The following is an 18,004-nucleotide window of genomic DNA, read 5'->3' on the forward strand; positions in this document are numbered from 1 at the left end:
ATTCAGGGTCCTGACTATACTCTTCACCCGACCCTTACCTCTCCAGATTGTGAACTCTGCCAGTGTGTGATCACTGCAGCCGAGGCTGCCTCCAATCCTGACATCACCAATGAGCTCACTTACATTGGTGACCACCAGGTCCAGTACTGCATCCCCTCTGGTAGGCCTGTCTATTACCTGGCTTAAGAAGTTGTCCTCCGTGCACTCCAGCATCTCTCCCCCTCCACACCACTCTCTCCCCCTTTGAGAAAGGTGAATCCTGTCAGATGCCAGCAAGCCTGGTGCCATGTAGGCCATCCCATTGTTGAAAAACCCAAAATTGTGACGGTGACACCAGCCACGGAGCCATGTATTAATGGACTGGATCCGTCTGTTCCTTTCAGTGTTCCTGGCTGCAACTGGAAGGAGGGAGGGAAAAATAACCTGTGCTCCTGATTCCCTCACCAATCGTCCCAAGGCCCTGAAGTCTCTCTTGATAGCTCTTGGACTACGGGTTGCAGCTTCCTCTCCACCTACATGGAAGATCAATAACGGGTAGTAGTCTGAGGGCTGTACCAGGCTGGGAAGTTTCCTGGTGATGTCCTTAATCCCGGCCTCAGGGAGGCAGCAGACTTCCCTTTGAAGAGGGTTTGCCTGGCAGTTCTTTAAGAGTACATGATGTTGCTTTAAACTGCATTTTTTAAACTCAGTTTAAGATTATGCTGGATTAAAAATTGTCTTTAAGTTGTAATGTGTGAGTTTCTGGAGAAACATTTTGTTGCTAGTGCAATGTATTTAGTAATAAGTACTTACCAGCTGCATGTGGCTTTGATCAGCAAATTTCATGCTGGATGAGAAAAAAGCTTACTGTAGTTAATGCTACAGAGAGTGAAAAATATGTATGGTGTGAGGAGAAAATGCATTTCTCATAACTGGTCTTTTAACTTGACTTTTTCCTAAGGAAGTCTGAATTTTGATAATAGATGCATGTAGCTGTGTATTTTATATTCCTGCATGTGAAACCATGTAGCTAGTTTTTTAAAATATGGAGTAATGTGCATCCAGAGTCTAATGATTTCAAGTTTATCAGCCGTTTTTTCAATGATGGCCCTAATTGCTCTAAGTAAAATTGTCAGTATGTTGTCCCAAAAGCAGGGTTCTTTTACCCGGTGTGCAAAAGGCCGAATAACACAGAGTCGAGATATCGAGTTATTCCATGTCTGCACAGAGATGGATGCTAGGTGGTAACTCCACAAAGCTAGCACACCTTGGTTAACATACAGTGACGTTTTATACATTCTGAGTATCTGTTATCAGTGTTTTTAGAATTCCGCATATTCATCCTTGCTTCTATTGGTTCTCGCAAGCCTCCTCTCCTACTTAAAGGTACAGTGTGTTTTAAATTTACAGAGCATGCTCAGTGCGTAGGGGTCTCTGCTTGGGCCAGGGGCTTCATTGCTGGAGGTGTGGTTTTTACTGTGTTAATTAGGATAGTTCACTCATGGTTCAAGTGATTCTCACTTCGACTTTATCAGTGGCCTTGTTTTCTCATGCCTATTTGGTATTTCCTTGCTTGACTTTTTTATGGTGTCCTCCTGTTTCTTCTCTCAGGCCAGGTGTCTCCAGCAATCTGCTGACTTAATTCTTGTGTGGTGACTTCTCAGCCCCATGACTTCTTTTTATCAGTCTTTTGTTTCTTCTTCAAAGTTAACTGTTCCTGATTAGAAGTTCCTCATTAAATCTCTTCTGTCAGTTCCAGGGTACTGACTACAAGAGTACTGTAAAACTTTTGTGATTAAAACAGTAACTCCAAGTTAAAAAGTGAATTATAAAAACATTTGCCATTATTTTTTTTTCTTTTTTAGCACACAGTTTTTAATCGTTTAAATGTGTGCCTTGTTCTTGGGTACTGGTATAATTCTTGAGTGCTTGTATTTGCAGAAATGAAATCTAGTTTGTCTGCAGAACAGCGTTCACTGCTTATCCAAGAATGGGTTTTGCTTATGATATAAATATCTGTTGGGTTTGTGAATTTGAATTTTGGTTAGTTCACAGTGTCCCTTAATAAAGTGGTTAAATTCTTCTTGCAATGTTTTCCTTTTTCAGTTATCTTTATAAAATTGCACATCTTTGTAATATCCCCCATGTTATTTGATGGAGTGTGTGACATATTATTTTTCCTGCCTACCTTTTTATAGGCTGCAAGTAATCAGGTTAATTGTTATTATTCTCAGTTTTTTATTTTGTGTATATATTGGTGAAGTGTTTTTAAACCTAAACTTTCTTCAACAAGTATATCTGTGTATAGAGCAGAAGACATTTTGCATTTGCCAAGCATTTGTTTATTCAAATAGTCTGGTGTGTGTGTTCAGCAAAGAAGAAAAAAGTTTATGCAGCAGCAAGACATGTGTGATCTGACCTGCTTATTAGGGGCCACATTCAACTGAAAAATCTGAAATTGTTAGTGTGTGAATGTGGTGAAATTAGAATTTACCAATTGCTTAATAAAATTTTTTAACAGTGTCAATAATGAGATGTAATTGCTAGCTCAAAAGTCATTAGGCTCCTCACATAGGAAGATAAACAAATTTCTCTCGCACATGGCTTTACACTCTGTGAGCATTCTGGTTTTCCTGCCTTTTTTTTCTTTGATGTCCATGGTGCTTTTGGGAAGCTCTTTAACATACAGCTTCCTCTTTCATTGGAGAATAGTGATGGGACAGTTGGTGCAGAAAACTAGTGAAATTGAGTTACCCAAATCAAAGGCACTTCTTAAGGAGAAACATTTGAAAAAAAAAAAGCCAGGTTGCTGCATGAGTGCTTCAAAGCTGTTTGGTTTCTAATTATCATTTGTTTTTAATTCTTATTTGTAAACTTAAGTATAGGAATAGAAGAGTTGCTTCTCATACAGGAATTGTGATTTTTAAATGGTAAAATTTTAGCATAGTAATAATTTCAAACTTTAAATGAGATGTGTGAATTGAGCAAAAATAATTAAGTGAATAAGGTATGCAATACTTCTATTAAACTCATTTTTCTGGCTTCTTTCTTACAGTAGGGGAATGAATGCTGTTAAATTAGAGCCATTTTCAGATAGGAAATTTCCTAAAATTGTTCTGAATTTAGAGGTAGAATCCTTTCACCCTATGAAACATTATTTTGGAAAAGTCTAATTTCAGAAATGGCAGCTTTCAGGTTTTGGTAATCAAAGAGCAACATAATACAAGTAAGATGTCAGTGATAGAATTATAGTGTAATAGCCAACCTATACCTTTGTTAACACAATATGAAAACTATATATGTCACACGTGGATTGTAGTTGTGCAAGAAGGAAATTACCTTAATGAAAGTTATCGCAACAGTATGACTATTTTCTAGGTTTTTCTAAACAAGAGGGTTTTTTTAGCATCAGGCTTATGTTGGATTTCATTGGCGATGCTCATGGTGCAGGCCATGAGTGTGCAGGATGCCCTGCAGCCCTGGTCTCTAATTCCGTACTTTGATGGGACCTGTCGGTACAAAAGGTGGCTTTCTGTAATTCCTATCCCCGAATATTTTCATGCAGACATCATGTCACTGAAATAAACAGGGAAGAAGCATCTTTCTGTGTATTTGACTTTGGGTGATTTATCTACAACTCAACCAGCTTGTTTGAATTTCTGTGTTCGCTTTAAAGCAGTAGAAAATGGCCTGTTCATCCCAGCAAACTTTCATTGCCATGTAGTGCTCTGCCTGATGAATTTGTTACTTTGAAATATTTATGTTAATTTTTTTTTCCTGTATCCTTCACTTTGGTGGCATTTACCATGCGCTGTATGCCTTAGATTTTAGCAATAAATTCTCTTCAGCATGGAAGGCCACAGAATTGACTGGTTGACATTGCCTCAAAAATAAGAATTAAAAACCTCAAAGACATTTTGCTTTTAATGCTTCTTAACTTTGAAATAGTTTTGTAACATTTTAGTTTAGTGGAGAAAACATTTGTTATCTAACCTGGATATAAAATGATATTCTATGTATGAGAAACTGCTTTATAATGAGATTCCCCCCCTCCCCTGCAGTGCAGTATGTTACAAAAATGATAATCCCATTTTTATTAGATGTTCCAAGTAGAGTGAAAATTAATGGCTTCTCAGAAAAGGGCCTTCATGATATTCTCATGTTCAGGCTGTGTTTGAAAGAGGACACTGTGGGAATGGAAGATCAAACAGCTCTAAACCACTGAGTCTGAACTTTTGTTTTAGTCTGTGGACTGTCAGGAGTAGAAGTTGTGTGCACAGCAGGATACCTGGAGAGATTTTTGTGTCAACTGGTCAACCATGGGTAGCTTTGGCTTGCTCTTTCACTAGCTGTTCACAGGCACAGACACACTGGTCTATTTGCAGATGATTTTTATGCTCTTCATCCTCCACTGTGTCACTGGTACATCTTACACATACAGAGGTTCCCGAATCTGTGGAGTGGCTTTTGTTGGGAGACAGAAGCAATTTATAAAGATCTCAATAGCGTTAAATAAAAGAAACATATGCTGGCCTTATTAGTAGCTTGTTGACCTAGATTAGCTATGGGGAAGCTTATAAGCTGATCAGCCATTCCAAAATTGGGAGGTGTCATTGCAATTAGTAGGAAAGGCTGTAACAAAAGGGGAGATAACAATTGTTGAGATAAGGGAAAAGAGAATATTAGTAGCAAATGTCCTCTTGCTGGTATGACTTAGCAAAGTAAATGTAATTATAAGTTAATTTTTAAAAAGGAATGAAGCATCCTTTGTTACTATGCATTGAGTGTAGTTGTGGTCAAATGTATTAAAATGCTGCTTTAGCTGTATCAACAGAAAGAGGAGTACTCCATGTGGGCTTGCCTGGTTTTGCCTGTGTGTAACATATGGAGTTGAGGTTTTAGGCTGATATCAGCTGTTTCCAACATGAAAATTCATTGAACTTGGTTTAAGCCTGGTTGAACCAGCTGGGTATTCTGAGTGGGCACCTGATGGGACAGTAATACCCTCGTCCCCCATCTGGCGCAAGCAGTTGAATGCCCTGCATGCCATTAGAAGCATTCGGAGCCTGGGACCCCTGAGCTCATGGGTTATGGAGACTTCCCAGATGGACAGACTCACAGCTTTATTTTGAGATAGATTGGATCAGTGTGAACCACGGAGGGGTGTTAGGCAAACTGTTGCTTCTTTCTGTCTCAGGGTCTTCTCACATGAAGCAGAGTGGTTGAACGATGTTATCCTCTGCTCTGCATATCATGGCACAGGACTCTTCTTAAAAATACCATTGTTGATTGCTGACCTGGCTTAAAAAGGTTTTTAATATCTAAATATGTACCACTCTAAAAGCTCAACTTTGGACAAGGTAGTTTGCTCTTCCCTTGACCACTTTTTGTGTCTCTGCTGACTTGTAAGACATAACCATCATGGTAATCCTGTCATTTTGTGTGGGGAAGTCATTACAACATCTCATTAGTCTTCTGCCATCCAGGAAATTGTGTGGTATTTCAGTGTCTTACAAGCTGTAAGTCATCGCTTGGCAGAACGTGTGATTAAATGAACATGATGCAAATTAGCACAGAATCTTGGCCATAGAACTGAAGTTTATTGAAGTCTTGATACCTGTTTCAGGGAATCTAGAGCATCATACAGATTCTTGCATGCAACAGAGAGCTGCAGTTTGGAGGTAGACGGTCCTGTTGTCCCATCTTTAATTATCATGAATGGCCCATTCATAGTTATTGTGCCACATAAGCTCTTTGGAAACAGTACAGTTTGATAATAGTCTTCAAATTGGGGAATTAAACTTTTCTTTTTTGGTGGAACCTTCCAGCTTTTAAAACTGTTGATCTTGCAAATCTGTTATGATGGAGAAGAAGATATATTTGAGGAAACCTGTACAGAAATAACTATTTTTGTGATAGTGGTTTTTTACAGTTGAATTTGCAGAGTAGACTGAGGTTCTGAGTTGTGTAATTTAAGTTTTCTGCATGTTTAACAGTGAAAGGAAGCAAAAATGAGAAAGCTAGCAGCATTATTCCAGTCCTGTTAGTGCAATTTTGATTTCTTTTAGCTGGCCTGGAAAAAAAGATTAATGCCACTAAAATGCTTACTGGGTTGTATCCCACTGTATTATTTGGGATTTGGGTGTCTAACGTACAGTACACTGAAGATGTGAATCTTAAGAGTTTTTGCATTTTAAAAAGTCTGTTTTATAGCAATAAATTGTCCTGCATAAGATTTTCTGAGATTTAAAAAGCAAGGGAATTCTAATAGTCTTTTAGAAACTATTATTTGCTATTCTAGTAGAATCCTAGAAACCGCAGTCTTGTCTTCTCAGTTTGTTTTGAATGGAACGTATTTATGGGACAGTGTTCCTTAACAGAAATAGAGGTGACTCAATATAATGACTTGCTTGAACCCGTCTTTTATCTTCAGATGCAGGGTATTTGGCTCATTAACCACTTTATTCAGATACAACATGTACTCCTTCCTTTTTAGAAATTTTTTCTTTGGAAAAAACTATGGACTATGATCTAAAGAAATGAATGAGTAATGAACTTAAAAGAATTTATCTGACAAACTAAAATAGTATTATGGCTGTAAGTAAGCATTAGTATAAAACAAAAATATAGCATTGATTATAAGTCTTTTTTTCTTGTCAGGGTGCTGCTTATTTCACATTTTAACTGATGTCATTATATATGTCTAACATTTTTCCAGCTTTGCAGTTCAGTGAACTAATTTCTCTCTCCAGGTGTGTGAATCCAGGATAGGTATGAGTGGCTGCAAGGAGGGAATTAGAGCAGTTACTGATAACACCCAACTGAACTGTGTTGGTGCCCTCCAAATTGCTCCTGAAAACCTTCCTTTCCACCACATATGGAAATTTTGAGTTCATTCAGACCCCGCACTTAAGTGAGGATTTTCAAACAGCCTTTCTGACTGATTTTAGGAATACGAGATAACAGTTTATGAAATTTCTGAGTCTCTTAAGTACTCGAGCCAAGGTTATTTCCCACCACCATATACTTTCACGGTAGTTTGCGTGGCTCGCAAAGAGAATATTACACTTTGAAACATCTGACACTTTTAAATGGAGGGTGAAACTAGAGGTACAGAAGAAAGAATCAGGATTTAACAACTTTAATGTGCATCAGGTCTTTATAACTGTTGAATGACTCAACCTTTTTAATGGTAATGGCCTTCAGCAAGTTTAGGAAAGAACAGGCTTTTAAGTAAAGTAAATACACTTAGTTCTGCAATGAATAAATAAATTTGCTGTGAAGTTGTGTAGAGACATGTTTCTGTAACTCATTAATTGTGCTCTTGGGGTCCACAAGTAGGTCTTTTTCCAAATACCACAATTTACATGGCTCACATGGGATGAATCCTGCTGTGGAACAGGGCGAGGGCTTGGACAAGCTCTGCCAACTCCTCACGGTGCCCTCTCTCATGGTGCTCTAGCCGTTGTCTCCCTATGGAGTTCACGCAGACTGAGATGCAAACGTCTGCGTTAATGCAGGTGTCGTAGGTATCTCCTGTAATTCCATGCAGAGCCTGTGAATTATCACAAGTGTCTAGCCAAAGGATAAAAGCACAGGAGGTTTCAAAAGCAACATTCCCATAGTAGCATCTCTTAAGCTGCCAGGGATATGTGCCTTCCAAGTAACCGGTGCATCTGGGTGATTAAAGCCTTTGCTCTTTGTCTGAAACATCAGTACCGAATAGACACTTCCTCCGAGCTATTTCATATCTTTTTTTCTTACGGGTCATCATTTGCTTGTGTCTGCTTCTAATATACAAATCCTTTTGTTCTTTTTGATAGAATTTCATCTGTACAGAAGTAATTTGGTCTTTCTATAGAAGAATCTCATATATTTATCATTTGATTTTCAGTCTATCAAACATCTCCAGAATTTGTTTGATTTTCATTTCCTTGCTCTCCTTCACTGTAAATACTTTCATGCATAAAGATAATATTCCTCTTATAAGCCTGTCATGTACATTTGGCCAGTACTGTGACAGAGTGCTGCTTCGGGGCATGGGAACTTACGTCTGTGACACATTATCACAAATAATAGCTTCTTAAGTATTTAAATAATTTTCATGCTTCTCTGTTCTGTGTTGTTTTGGCACCTTTAACCCTGTAATGACCCCTCGCCCCCAAACTGCTGTTTTGCAATAATGTAATTTAAAATCCTGTCATCACTCTATGCTATAAGATATAAATTTAGTGATACTTGTGTCTGAAAAGTAGGCCTGCAAGAATGAAGTATTTTTAGAAAGCTAAGAGAAGTCACTCTATTACTTAGATTAGGAAGTTAGGAGTAAGGAAATTACCAGTAGTGAAAAAGGATCAAGTCAGGGATTACTTGAGAACTGACATATACATGTCCATGGGACCTGGTGAAATGCATCTGAGAGCACTATGAGAGTTGACTCATGCCATTGCAAGACCACTGTCTGTTGGATCACATCTGGAGAACTGCATCCAGGGTTTGGGCCCCTGGACATAGGAAAGGTGTTGCTAAACTGGAGCAAATTCAGTGGAGGGCTGCCACGATGGTTGGAGGCTGGAGGACTTGGTGTAGGAAGATGGACTGAGGGAACTGGGCTTGTTTAGCCTGGAGAAGAGAAGGCTTCGGGGCAAGGCTGTGGCAGGAGTTTCAGAGAAAGGGTTAGCAGCATTCCCACACATAGGAGGAGGTTACTGAGAAGATGGAGCCAGGCTCTTTATAGAAGTGTGTGGCAGGAAGATGAGAGAGAATGGTCATGAGCTGAAGTCAGGAGGTTCCAGCCTGATGGAAGAAGACGATTTTTCATGGTCAGGGAAGCATTGGCACAGCAGCCCAGAGAAGTTGTAGAGTCTCTGTCCCTGGAGGCTTTCAAGACCCAACTGGACAAAACCCTGGTCTGGTCTGGATTCAGTGTTAACCCTGCTTTAAGCAGGAGGTTGGGCTAGAGACCTCCTAAGGTCCCTTTCAACCTTAATTATGACTTTAAGATAAGAATAATAAAAAAAAAATATTGAAACTGGCTGAAAAAGGAGGAATTGTTTTAAGTGTTCTAGTATGGTAAAAGCCAATGCGATCTCCTGTATCCCCGATACTGACTTTTATTGTACCTTAAGCAGCTTAACTGTGCTAACACCACAGTGGCAGAAACCCACCCCAAAGAACCCCAAACCACCTTTCTGTGGACATATGCATATCAATCTCATAATAGTCTTGGTACTAAAAAACAAATACATAGTATTCTTTCTACTGTGGTTCATCAGTACCACTGTTCATGTCATCAACAGCAGAGTACTAAACAGAAATAAAAACTTTTGCCCAAAATTCTAATTTTGGATGATGTATATGATGTATTTTACTGTTGGCAAGAAGACAGATAGACTTTTGACAGTTTGCCTTTCTTCTGTTTATACTGTATGAAATAACATTAATAGGTGATATTTTAGGCAGAGAATAAATTAAACATTCTCATGGAATGGATGATCTAGTAAATTGTTGTCATCATCGATGTAGTATTTGAGTATAGAATGTATTTTGGTTGGGTTTGTCTTTTGGAACATAAGAGTAATGACTAATAGGACTTGCTAGAACATAAGTTATCTAACATGAACAGTAGTAAAATCTTAATAGCACGTCACGATATTCTCCCCACATGTATACAGATAGTTTGGGGTGCTGACTAATATGTGCTAGTTTAATTAGCTTACACTTTCATTGTTGTTTTTTTTCTTTTTTTTAAAAAGGCTTTTTGTATTGGCTTTCCCATAGAGTCATGTTGTAACATAACTCCCTTTTGAAAGTATAGTGATAAAGTCTTCAAACTCAGCAAAAGATGTTATTTGCTGTGCATTTTTCAAATTCTGCCACAGAAACAACATGACCTAAATATTTAATCAGGCTTAGCAGAATTGGCTTTTTTTTATTGCTGCAGATTAATCTAGTTTCTCTGAGCTAATGCATGTGGCATGTATGTCTTCAAGACCTTACTTTTTCTCAATAGTGTTAAAGATTTATAGCCTTCATAAAATCTGGTATGCACCGAGAGGAAGATTATGAATTACAGTTACTTAAACATTAGCACTGGGAATTTTTCTTTTGAATCCTGTATATGCTGTTTCAGACTAGGTTGTATTTATAGAGGGGTTAGCGAATAGTGTTTTTATACCACTTTTCTATACCCTGCCCAATTTGCTTCATTTCTGTGTTGTTAAAAAGATGTTGACCTGGTGCCATTTATGTTTTTGTCTTTGATATATTTATTTTTAAATTGCAATTGACTTCAGTAGAGAAAATATCAACTTTCTGGTTTAAATAAATAAGGACATAAGTGGCTTTGCATGTTTTGCTTAGCACTGTTGTCTTGTTCAAGTCTGTCCTTAAAATTTTGGATGAAAAAATTAATGTGAGCATATCATGAATTTCAGCACTTCTTATTTTTTAACTCTTATTTTTGCTAAGTGTTTAGTCTGTGGCTGTAGTCTTGTGTACACCTCTTGAATTACATGGAGTTCGAGTTAAAAACTGGAAGTGATGTGATCCCCTAAACCAAAACAATTGCAATGACCATTTAGGACATTGAATTTTCTTCAGACAAAAATGAGAAACAGCAGATTTGGAAGAATCTTTAGCAAAGTCTCATTTGTTTGTTGGTTTTGATTATTTGCGTGTTTTACACAAGGTCCTCGGAGGGCTTCCAGATGATCAGGGAGACTCAGTAAAGCTGCAGGAAGCCACGGCATGCATTCGTGCCCTGGCAGCCAAGAGGGCAAACCGCATCCTGGGGTGCATCAAACACAGCATAACCAGCTGGTCAAAAGAGGGGATTATCCCGCTGTATTTAGCGTTGGCACAGCCTCACCTTGAGTACTGTGTGCAGTTCTGGGCCCCACAATTTAAGAAGGATGTTAAGGTACTTGAATGTGCCCAGAGGAGGGCAACAAAGCTGGTGAAAGGGCTGCAAGGCATGTCCTATGAGGAGCAGCTAAGGACTTTGGGCTTGTCTATTTTGGAGAAAAGGAGGCTGAGGGGTGACCTCATTGCTCTCTACAGCTTCCTGAGGAGGGGAACTGGAGAGGGAGGTGCTGAGCTCTTCTCCCTGGTATCCAGTGACAGGACACGTGGGAATGGTTCAAAGCTGCGTCAGGGGAGGTTCAGACTTGACATTAGGAAGCATTTCTTTACCGAGAGGGTGGTCAAACACTGGAGCAGGCTTCCTAGAGAGGTGGTCGACGCCCCATGCCTGTTAGTGTTTAAGAGGCATTTGGACAATGCCCTTAATAATATGCTTTAGCTTTCGGTCAGCCCTGAAGTAGTCAGTCAGTTGGACTAGATGATCATTGTAGGTCCCTTCCAACTGAACTATTCTATTCTATTCTATTCTATTCTATTCACGTGGGATGCAGCTCTGCCGTCACAAAAGTGGCAGTTTAGCTCACAGCCGACCTCCACCTCCCAAGTGGCTCTCAGCATAGAACTCCCATTGATTTTAAAGTGTTTCTTTGATGCCCTTGTTTAAATGCTGTCATCAGAATACCTTTACTGATCGGGCTTGTCCAGACTTTATGGAAAGGAAACCTTACTTTACCTTCATCAAATGTGCACTAAATTACAAATAAATATAGATATATTGGGTTAATTTTTATACATATATAAAAATTATATGTTTCTCCTACATGTGCCTGGGTGGCAGGCAGTGAAGAGTGTGTACAGGAAGGGTCTCTGCCCTCTCTGAGGTCAGAGTGATGATGAGAGCATTCATTTTAACTACTGCTGGTTCAGACAAATTTAAAAGCTCTCGGTAAGAGAGGACCAGAGCTCCAGGATTACAGGAGATGATTGGTATAAGCAGGTGAGAATATCCTCACGGCAGTCGAGTGTAGGTGTTCTCCTCTGAAGATTTATGAAAATAGGCTGTCCTTGCAGGGTGGCAGCGGGAAGGGCAACTCCAAAAGTTTGGGGAGAGTTACAAGGAAGAACAATTTCCCCCTTGAGCAAATTTACATTTTTTGTTTTCTAGAAGGGTGATATAGCTGACTGATGTGTCTGGTTTGGTATTTTTTTCCTGTGTGGTGGGGTTTTTTTTTATTTTACTTTTTTTGTCTCATTTTCCCAGCTGATACTGAAGCTTCCTCCCTGCCTTCTCATTTTATACCAGCCACTAGGCAAGATTAGACAATGCTGGGATCAGGGAAGGAAACTTTTTCATGGATGCCAGAAACTTAAGTAGAAGATATTCTCAAGTAGTAGGTAGTTTACAGGTCTCTTCACAGATGTCAGGTTCTTTATGCTGTCTTTTATAGTATCAAATTCTTTTAGGTATATTTTTATTCAAACATCCGTGTTATTCATTGTTAGCAAGTGAGCCTTTTCTGTGTTGGTTTTGGTGTTTCCTTCCGTTTTGGTCTTTCTCTTCCAATTCCCCACCCACTATATGTAGTAGAGAAAGTGAAAAACAAACAAGAAACCCACAAAAAACCACCCATGGGAGTAAACCCTTGGAGATTTCTACATGCCACTTTCTGACTTCAAAAGGATTGAATTTGCTTTGACTTGATACCTGTCAGTTTCGAGCATCTTCACTTATCTTAAAGATGTCATTGGGTTTCCATGTTCACGTTCATTTCCATACAGTTTGTATTCTGGAATCACAGCTGATCTGATGTGAGAGATGGATGACTACAAGACAGAAAAGATCCTGTCACTTTAGTCTTCAAAATACTGATGCTAACCTCTGTTGGTTTAGAGCTGAAAATTTTGGGATTCTGTGGCTTTAATAGCCATGGCTATTAAAGAAAAAGAATGTTGATAACTTAAAGTTTAATGGAGCATATAGAATTTTTTTTTTCTTTAATAGATTTAAATTTCTAGAGAATATAGCTATGGTAATATTTGTGTAGTGAGAAGGCATTAGAGGAGTTTTATTATTTTCATTATCTCAAAAAAAAAAAAGAGTGAAAGTTTATTTTTATGTAAGAATATATATTTTTTTAGTTAGGATAACTCAAGTCCACCCTGATTTCCCAGACTGTAACCAGACACTCTACTTTTTAGCTATTAGAAGTTGACACTGTAATGTTTTGTTATCAGAATTCGAAATGTTGAACAGATGGTTTTTACTTTTTATGAGAGGGAATTATAATCTTGTTCTGGAGTGGGATTTTAGTACAGTATGAGCTACAGTTTTGTCCTCGGGGTAAACAGAATACATGAATAATATGCGCGCACACACCATCAATCAAATATAATGTTCTTTATTTTCTGCAATATTGCTTTTTCAAATTTTTCAGTACTATATTGTAATTGAAGATTGCCTTTTGCTGTAGAGTAAAAATAATATGCCCCGTAAAACATACAGAAAACAAAAATTTCAGTAACATGTAACTGTAGATGTAGTGGCTGCTGGAAAACTGATTTCTGGTGGATCAAGTAAGTCTGATTTCAAACTCAATATCTACGATTAGTCAGTGGAAGTTGGATGTAAATTTTTCTTAATGTATATATCTGTTGAGGGATCTGAGCCTTGATTTTGTTCACGTTTAGCTTAGAGGATTTAATAATGGAGATGCTTAGTCTTTGATATGATGTAAGCTATGCTGGTCATAGTGGCTGTAATGCAAATTAGAAAATGCAGGTTTATGGGATTGTGTTGCTCTTGGTATGGGTTTAAAATCACACCTTTCAGTAAACAAGTTCAACTTCGAAAATAGGAATGGCCTTGCCCTTATTACCTGAAATGATGAAAGGGAGGATTACAGAATTGCACTGGCCATATTGTATAAATACCCAAGAGGACTGGTGACGCTTGAAGGTTTTGTTTCCAAAGTGTGACACTTGAGCCAGCAGCTCCACCAACAGACAGAGCTGACTCTGAAAGCCATCTGCCCACAGAAGTGGTCCCTCCTGTGCTCGGTCCCATCCGTGCTGTGGCAGGACGAGGCGATGGCAGCAAGGCTGGCAGCAGTGGGAGGGCAGTGCTGCTGGCACTGTCTCACCCTGTGTCTGTCTCAACAGGGCACGAAACCTCTGGGTGAAGTTTTTGGGAAATTTCTCCTCCTCCCATCACATGCTGCGTTCTCATTCAGTTTGCCAGTTAAGCCTAAATGTGGTCATCATGCTTTGGGGATCAAGTCTTGTTCTTCCTATCTATGGAGAGCATTGACAGGGGTCAAAGATAAGTGATAATAGAAGGTGCTCTCAATTTCTTGACAAAAGTCTAACAAGATGGAATGGCTGGAATGAGACCTATACAGGCTTGAAATAAGGTACAATTTTCTAGTAACAAGGCTGGTAAAATATACTAAATGGGAATAATGGACTCATGACCATTTAAAACTTCTAAGCAGCATCATTCTAAAAGATGCTCTTTAATTTGGTTTTAGAAAAAGTTTTGTGGCCTCTCTGGGTAGATGGAAGGGCAGGCTCGTGTGTTGAGGGTTCCCCTCAGTATGGGATCCTGTAAATACCATTCTTTTTCTTCTCCATCCACGGCCTGTGAAGAGAATAGCCTGTGTTGCTCAAAACATGCTGTGGTCAAAAAAAAGGCATGATGGCTTAAGAAATTGCCTCCTTGCAGCTGCTTCCTCTCCTGAAAACTAGTATATCTGCAAATGAAGTGCCAAAAGGGATTGTGTGTTCCTCAGCTTCCAGAGCAAAGGTAGGTGACTGACTTTAACCCAGTAGTGAATGCTATTTAGACTAAAGCAATGGGAGACATTGGTTTTGATACAGTCTTAGGCTTAGAGCCCCACTGATTGCACCAAGGATCAGCTGTTGGTGGCAGTCTTTTCTGTACTGTTCTTTGCCCAAGGTAGACGAATAATTTGATCTCCTAAAAGAGTGTTTTAGCCACACGTGTCCAATAAAGGGATTACAGAGGGATACTAGCATGTGAAATGCAGACAGTTGGGACAGATAACCCATTGGCCAAGTTTCAACCTATGAAGCTATGAAACGATGTTTTTTTTGATTTAGTAAGGAGGTTGCAGCCTAGAGTTCAGGTGTTTGTTGATTCAGGCTGTAGTAGGGACAGCAAATGGTCTGGTAGAAGTATCTTGATGCTTATGAAGAGCTCTTATTTATCTCGCAGTGTATTAGGCTGCTTAGACTTGCCACTCTCTATACCCTGGGCAGAGTTCCCCTGTGAGCTGGGCTATCACACATGCGTCTTGTACACCATTATGCAGTGAAGTATTTTCTATGCAAAACCTATAATAATAGATGTTTGAGGTTATATGATGTGTGTGCTTCATAGTTTACCAGTGATGCAGTTTGTTGCAGGTGAACTACTCTAATTAGTTTATTCTCCTTTCCATTAGGAGTGGGAGGATATCCTGTGAATAGGCATAGGCAATATCTCTTACTCAAGAGCATTCAGAGTTGGTTAGTATGAATACTAAATATTTTATTGATTGCTCTACAGTTATTTCATGGAAGTGATTGTAGTTTTTCATGAAAAAGCTCACCAGGTCTTAAGTGTGTAACTCAGTTATGATAAAGCACCATGTTTGAGGAACTAAAATTAACTATAGGAATACTCTACTACTGGAATCCCAGGCTGAGAGAGCAGAGAACCAGCGTATGGCTACAGACTAACAGATCCATCAGTCTTTTGAAACTGTTGTTTTATGTCAGACTGCTTCATTGCTTACTTGGCATCTTCCATTGACTCTTGGCACAAAACCCAAGGACATTAAACCATTAATTAACTTTCTTAAAGGAAAATACCTCTTTTTTCTGTTTTTTCTCCCTTTACCCTTGTCTTTCAGTTATACCTGCCGCCACTTGCGGAGATATGTATGTGTCTTGGACAAACTGTATTTCCCCCACTCTCACTGCTCTACGCTGCAGCATTGCTTCTCGACCCTCAGTGACAATGGAGAGGAACTCTTGTCTTTAACTTGTTCTCACATTCTCAGATCCTATGCTTCCAGGTTATTAACCTCTGCTCACCATTTGCTGCATGCTGCATGCTCTGTGACTGATCTGTGCATGTTTTCAGTAAACTGATGAATAACATTAAATGGCTAAGTGGATGATTTGTGTCTTTATGGCATCCTTGATGTGTGTCCTAAAAAGTGTGGTAGAGATGGGAGTCTAATAATGGTTTGGGTTTTTTTGTTGTTGGGTTTTGTTTTTGTTTTTGTTTTTTTTTTAATTTAGAATACAACTTCTGGAATTAATGTGTGGCCTTTGGAAGTTTTAAATGCTTTTTATGTTAGAGTAAAAATATTTTAATCCTTTTCCAAAGCTATGACATAAGAAAATAAGCTGTGATTCACAAAGCTTCCATACAGTTATGTAGTTTGTTTGGAATTAGTGCAGAGATATAAGTTGTCTTACATGTAAGTGTCTAATACTTCCCTGACACCCATTATTTCGGTAACATTGTCTATATAAATTGCTTTACAGGAATGGAAGCGATAGAACTTTTCCCTCAAGTTCAGTAAATTGTCACAGCACTTAATGATTAATTAAGAAAGAGCTGCCTTTTTTGATATGCCTGATCAGTTTTGATTATACAGAATAAGAATGGTGAGAATCCATCAGCCCAAAATGACAACATAAAATCCTTGTTCATGGTGCAGAATTATAGATGCTCTATAGAAACTGTAAAATAGCAGGAATTTAAAAATAAATTCTACTTGCAATACCCAAATGTTTTCTCTAAGCTGTTTAAATAAAAATTTAAGTTTTACTATTTCACTGTTGATGCTGCAGATAATTAAATATATTAACCAAGATGCTAGAAGCTTTAGGAAAACAAGGAAAAAATTGCATGACAAAATTGATCAGAACATGGAAAGCATCCAGGGTGGAAATGCAGCTTCCCAGCTAAGCTGGCATACAATAGCAATAGACCACACAGTAAACATAAGTAAAACCAGCTTGATTGTCAAGGGAAGAAAATATGTCATGCAAGCTGAAATAGCTCTTTTTGTACAAAAGAAATTTTATAGTAGTACGTAATGATGGAGAGTTACACTGAAGGATCTCAACAGGAGATGAAAATCTAACTGTCCCAGGGGCATTCTCCAGATTAATTTGGAACAGGGGTATGGTATTAAAGTAGGCAAAACCCTAAGATTTCAAAGGCATTATTTAAAAATTAATAATAATAATGAGGGCGGTCCACACCAAAATCTTGTTTAAGATGGAATGTTTTACATGTAGGAATGATATCCTGAAAACATAAAAGAAATGGCTTAATTATTCCAGCTTGTTTCAATGAAATTTTGGTAATTCTGTACAATGGCAGCACTACAACATTAAGTTGGCAAAATCATCCTTGGGAGACTAAGTACTACTATATGGATATTGCATCTTTCAGGTGGCTGTATGGATGAAAATAAGCACTGATAACACTACACACCTTTTCATATAACAAGCTTGTGAAGTTTTTAGAGCAAAAAGTTCATGTAGTTGGTCCTCATACTGAAGCTGATGGAGAAATAGTTTGCTGGTATTACTGTCTGAAATGGGAGTTATGCATCAGTTGAGATATATTAGAATATATCAGCCTGGGAGATTATAAAATCTCAGATTTTCATTACAGGCTATCCTTTTATGAGATAGGAGGAAGACAGAGTATTTGAAATAGAAATTGCTGCTAGGAAAATATATAGGTAGCGGTTTTTAGTGGCTAATTCTCTGTTGTTATTCTGGTAATATATGATTAGAACAGTGAAACACCTTCTAGTGTGTGTGCTCAGGAAACTTGCCTGCATAAGTCTCCATCCCTGGAGGTATTTAAAAGACGGGTAGACGTGGTGCTCGAGGACATGGTTTAGTGGTGGACTTGGCAGTGCTAGGTTAACGGTTGGACTTGATGATCTTAAGGGTCTTTTCCAACCTTAATGATTCTGTGATTCTATGATTCTATGAAATAGCATCAAACACAGTGGCATAAATGGAGGTGTCAAAAAAGGTGTTTTTTATGTGAATCCGTGCATCCATCCTGCATTAAGTACTGCGCTATTTTACCCTATGAACAGCCTGCTCAGTAATTTATGCATTC

At 38.6% G+C, this 18,004-nt stretch overlaps 1 pseudogene across 1 annotated transcript in view; it reads left to right on the plus strand.

Moving 5' to 3' along the window:
- LOC309601526 (dymeclin-like) overlaps nucleotides 1–18,004 on the plus strand; it is a 233,992-nt pseudogene that overhangs the window by 117,667 nt on the left and 98,321 nt on the right. The window contains exon 14 of the transcript in view: nucleotides 15,756–15,920. The product of the transcript in view is annotated as a dymeclin-like (transcript). The remainder of the gene's footprint in view (nucleotides 1–15,755; nucleotides 15,921–18,004) is intronic.

This window comes from Platalea leucorodia (assembly GCF_965183815.1).
Source record: "Platalea leucorodia genome assembly, chromosome: W".
NCBI lineage: Eukaryota > Metazoa > Chordata > Aves > Pelecaniformes > Threskiornithidae > Platalea > Platalea leucorodia.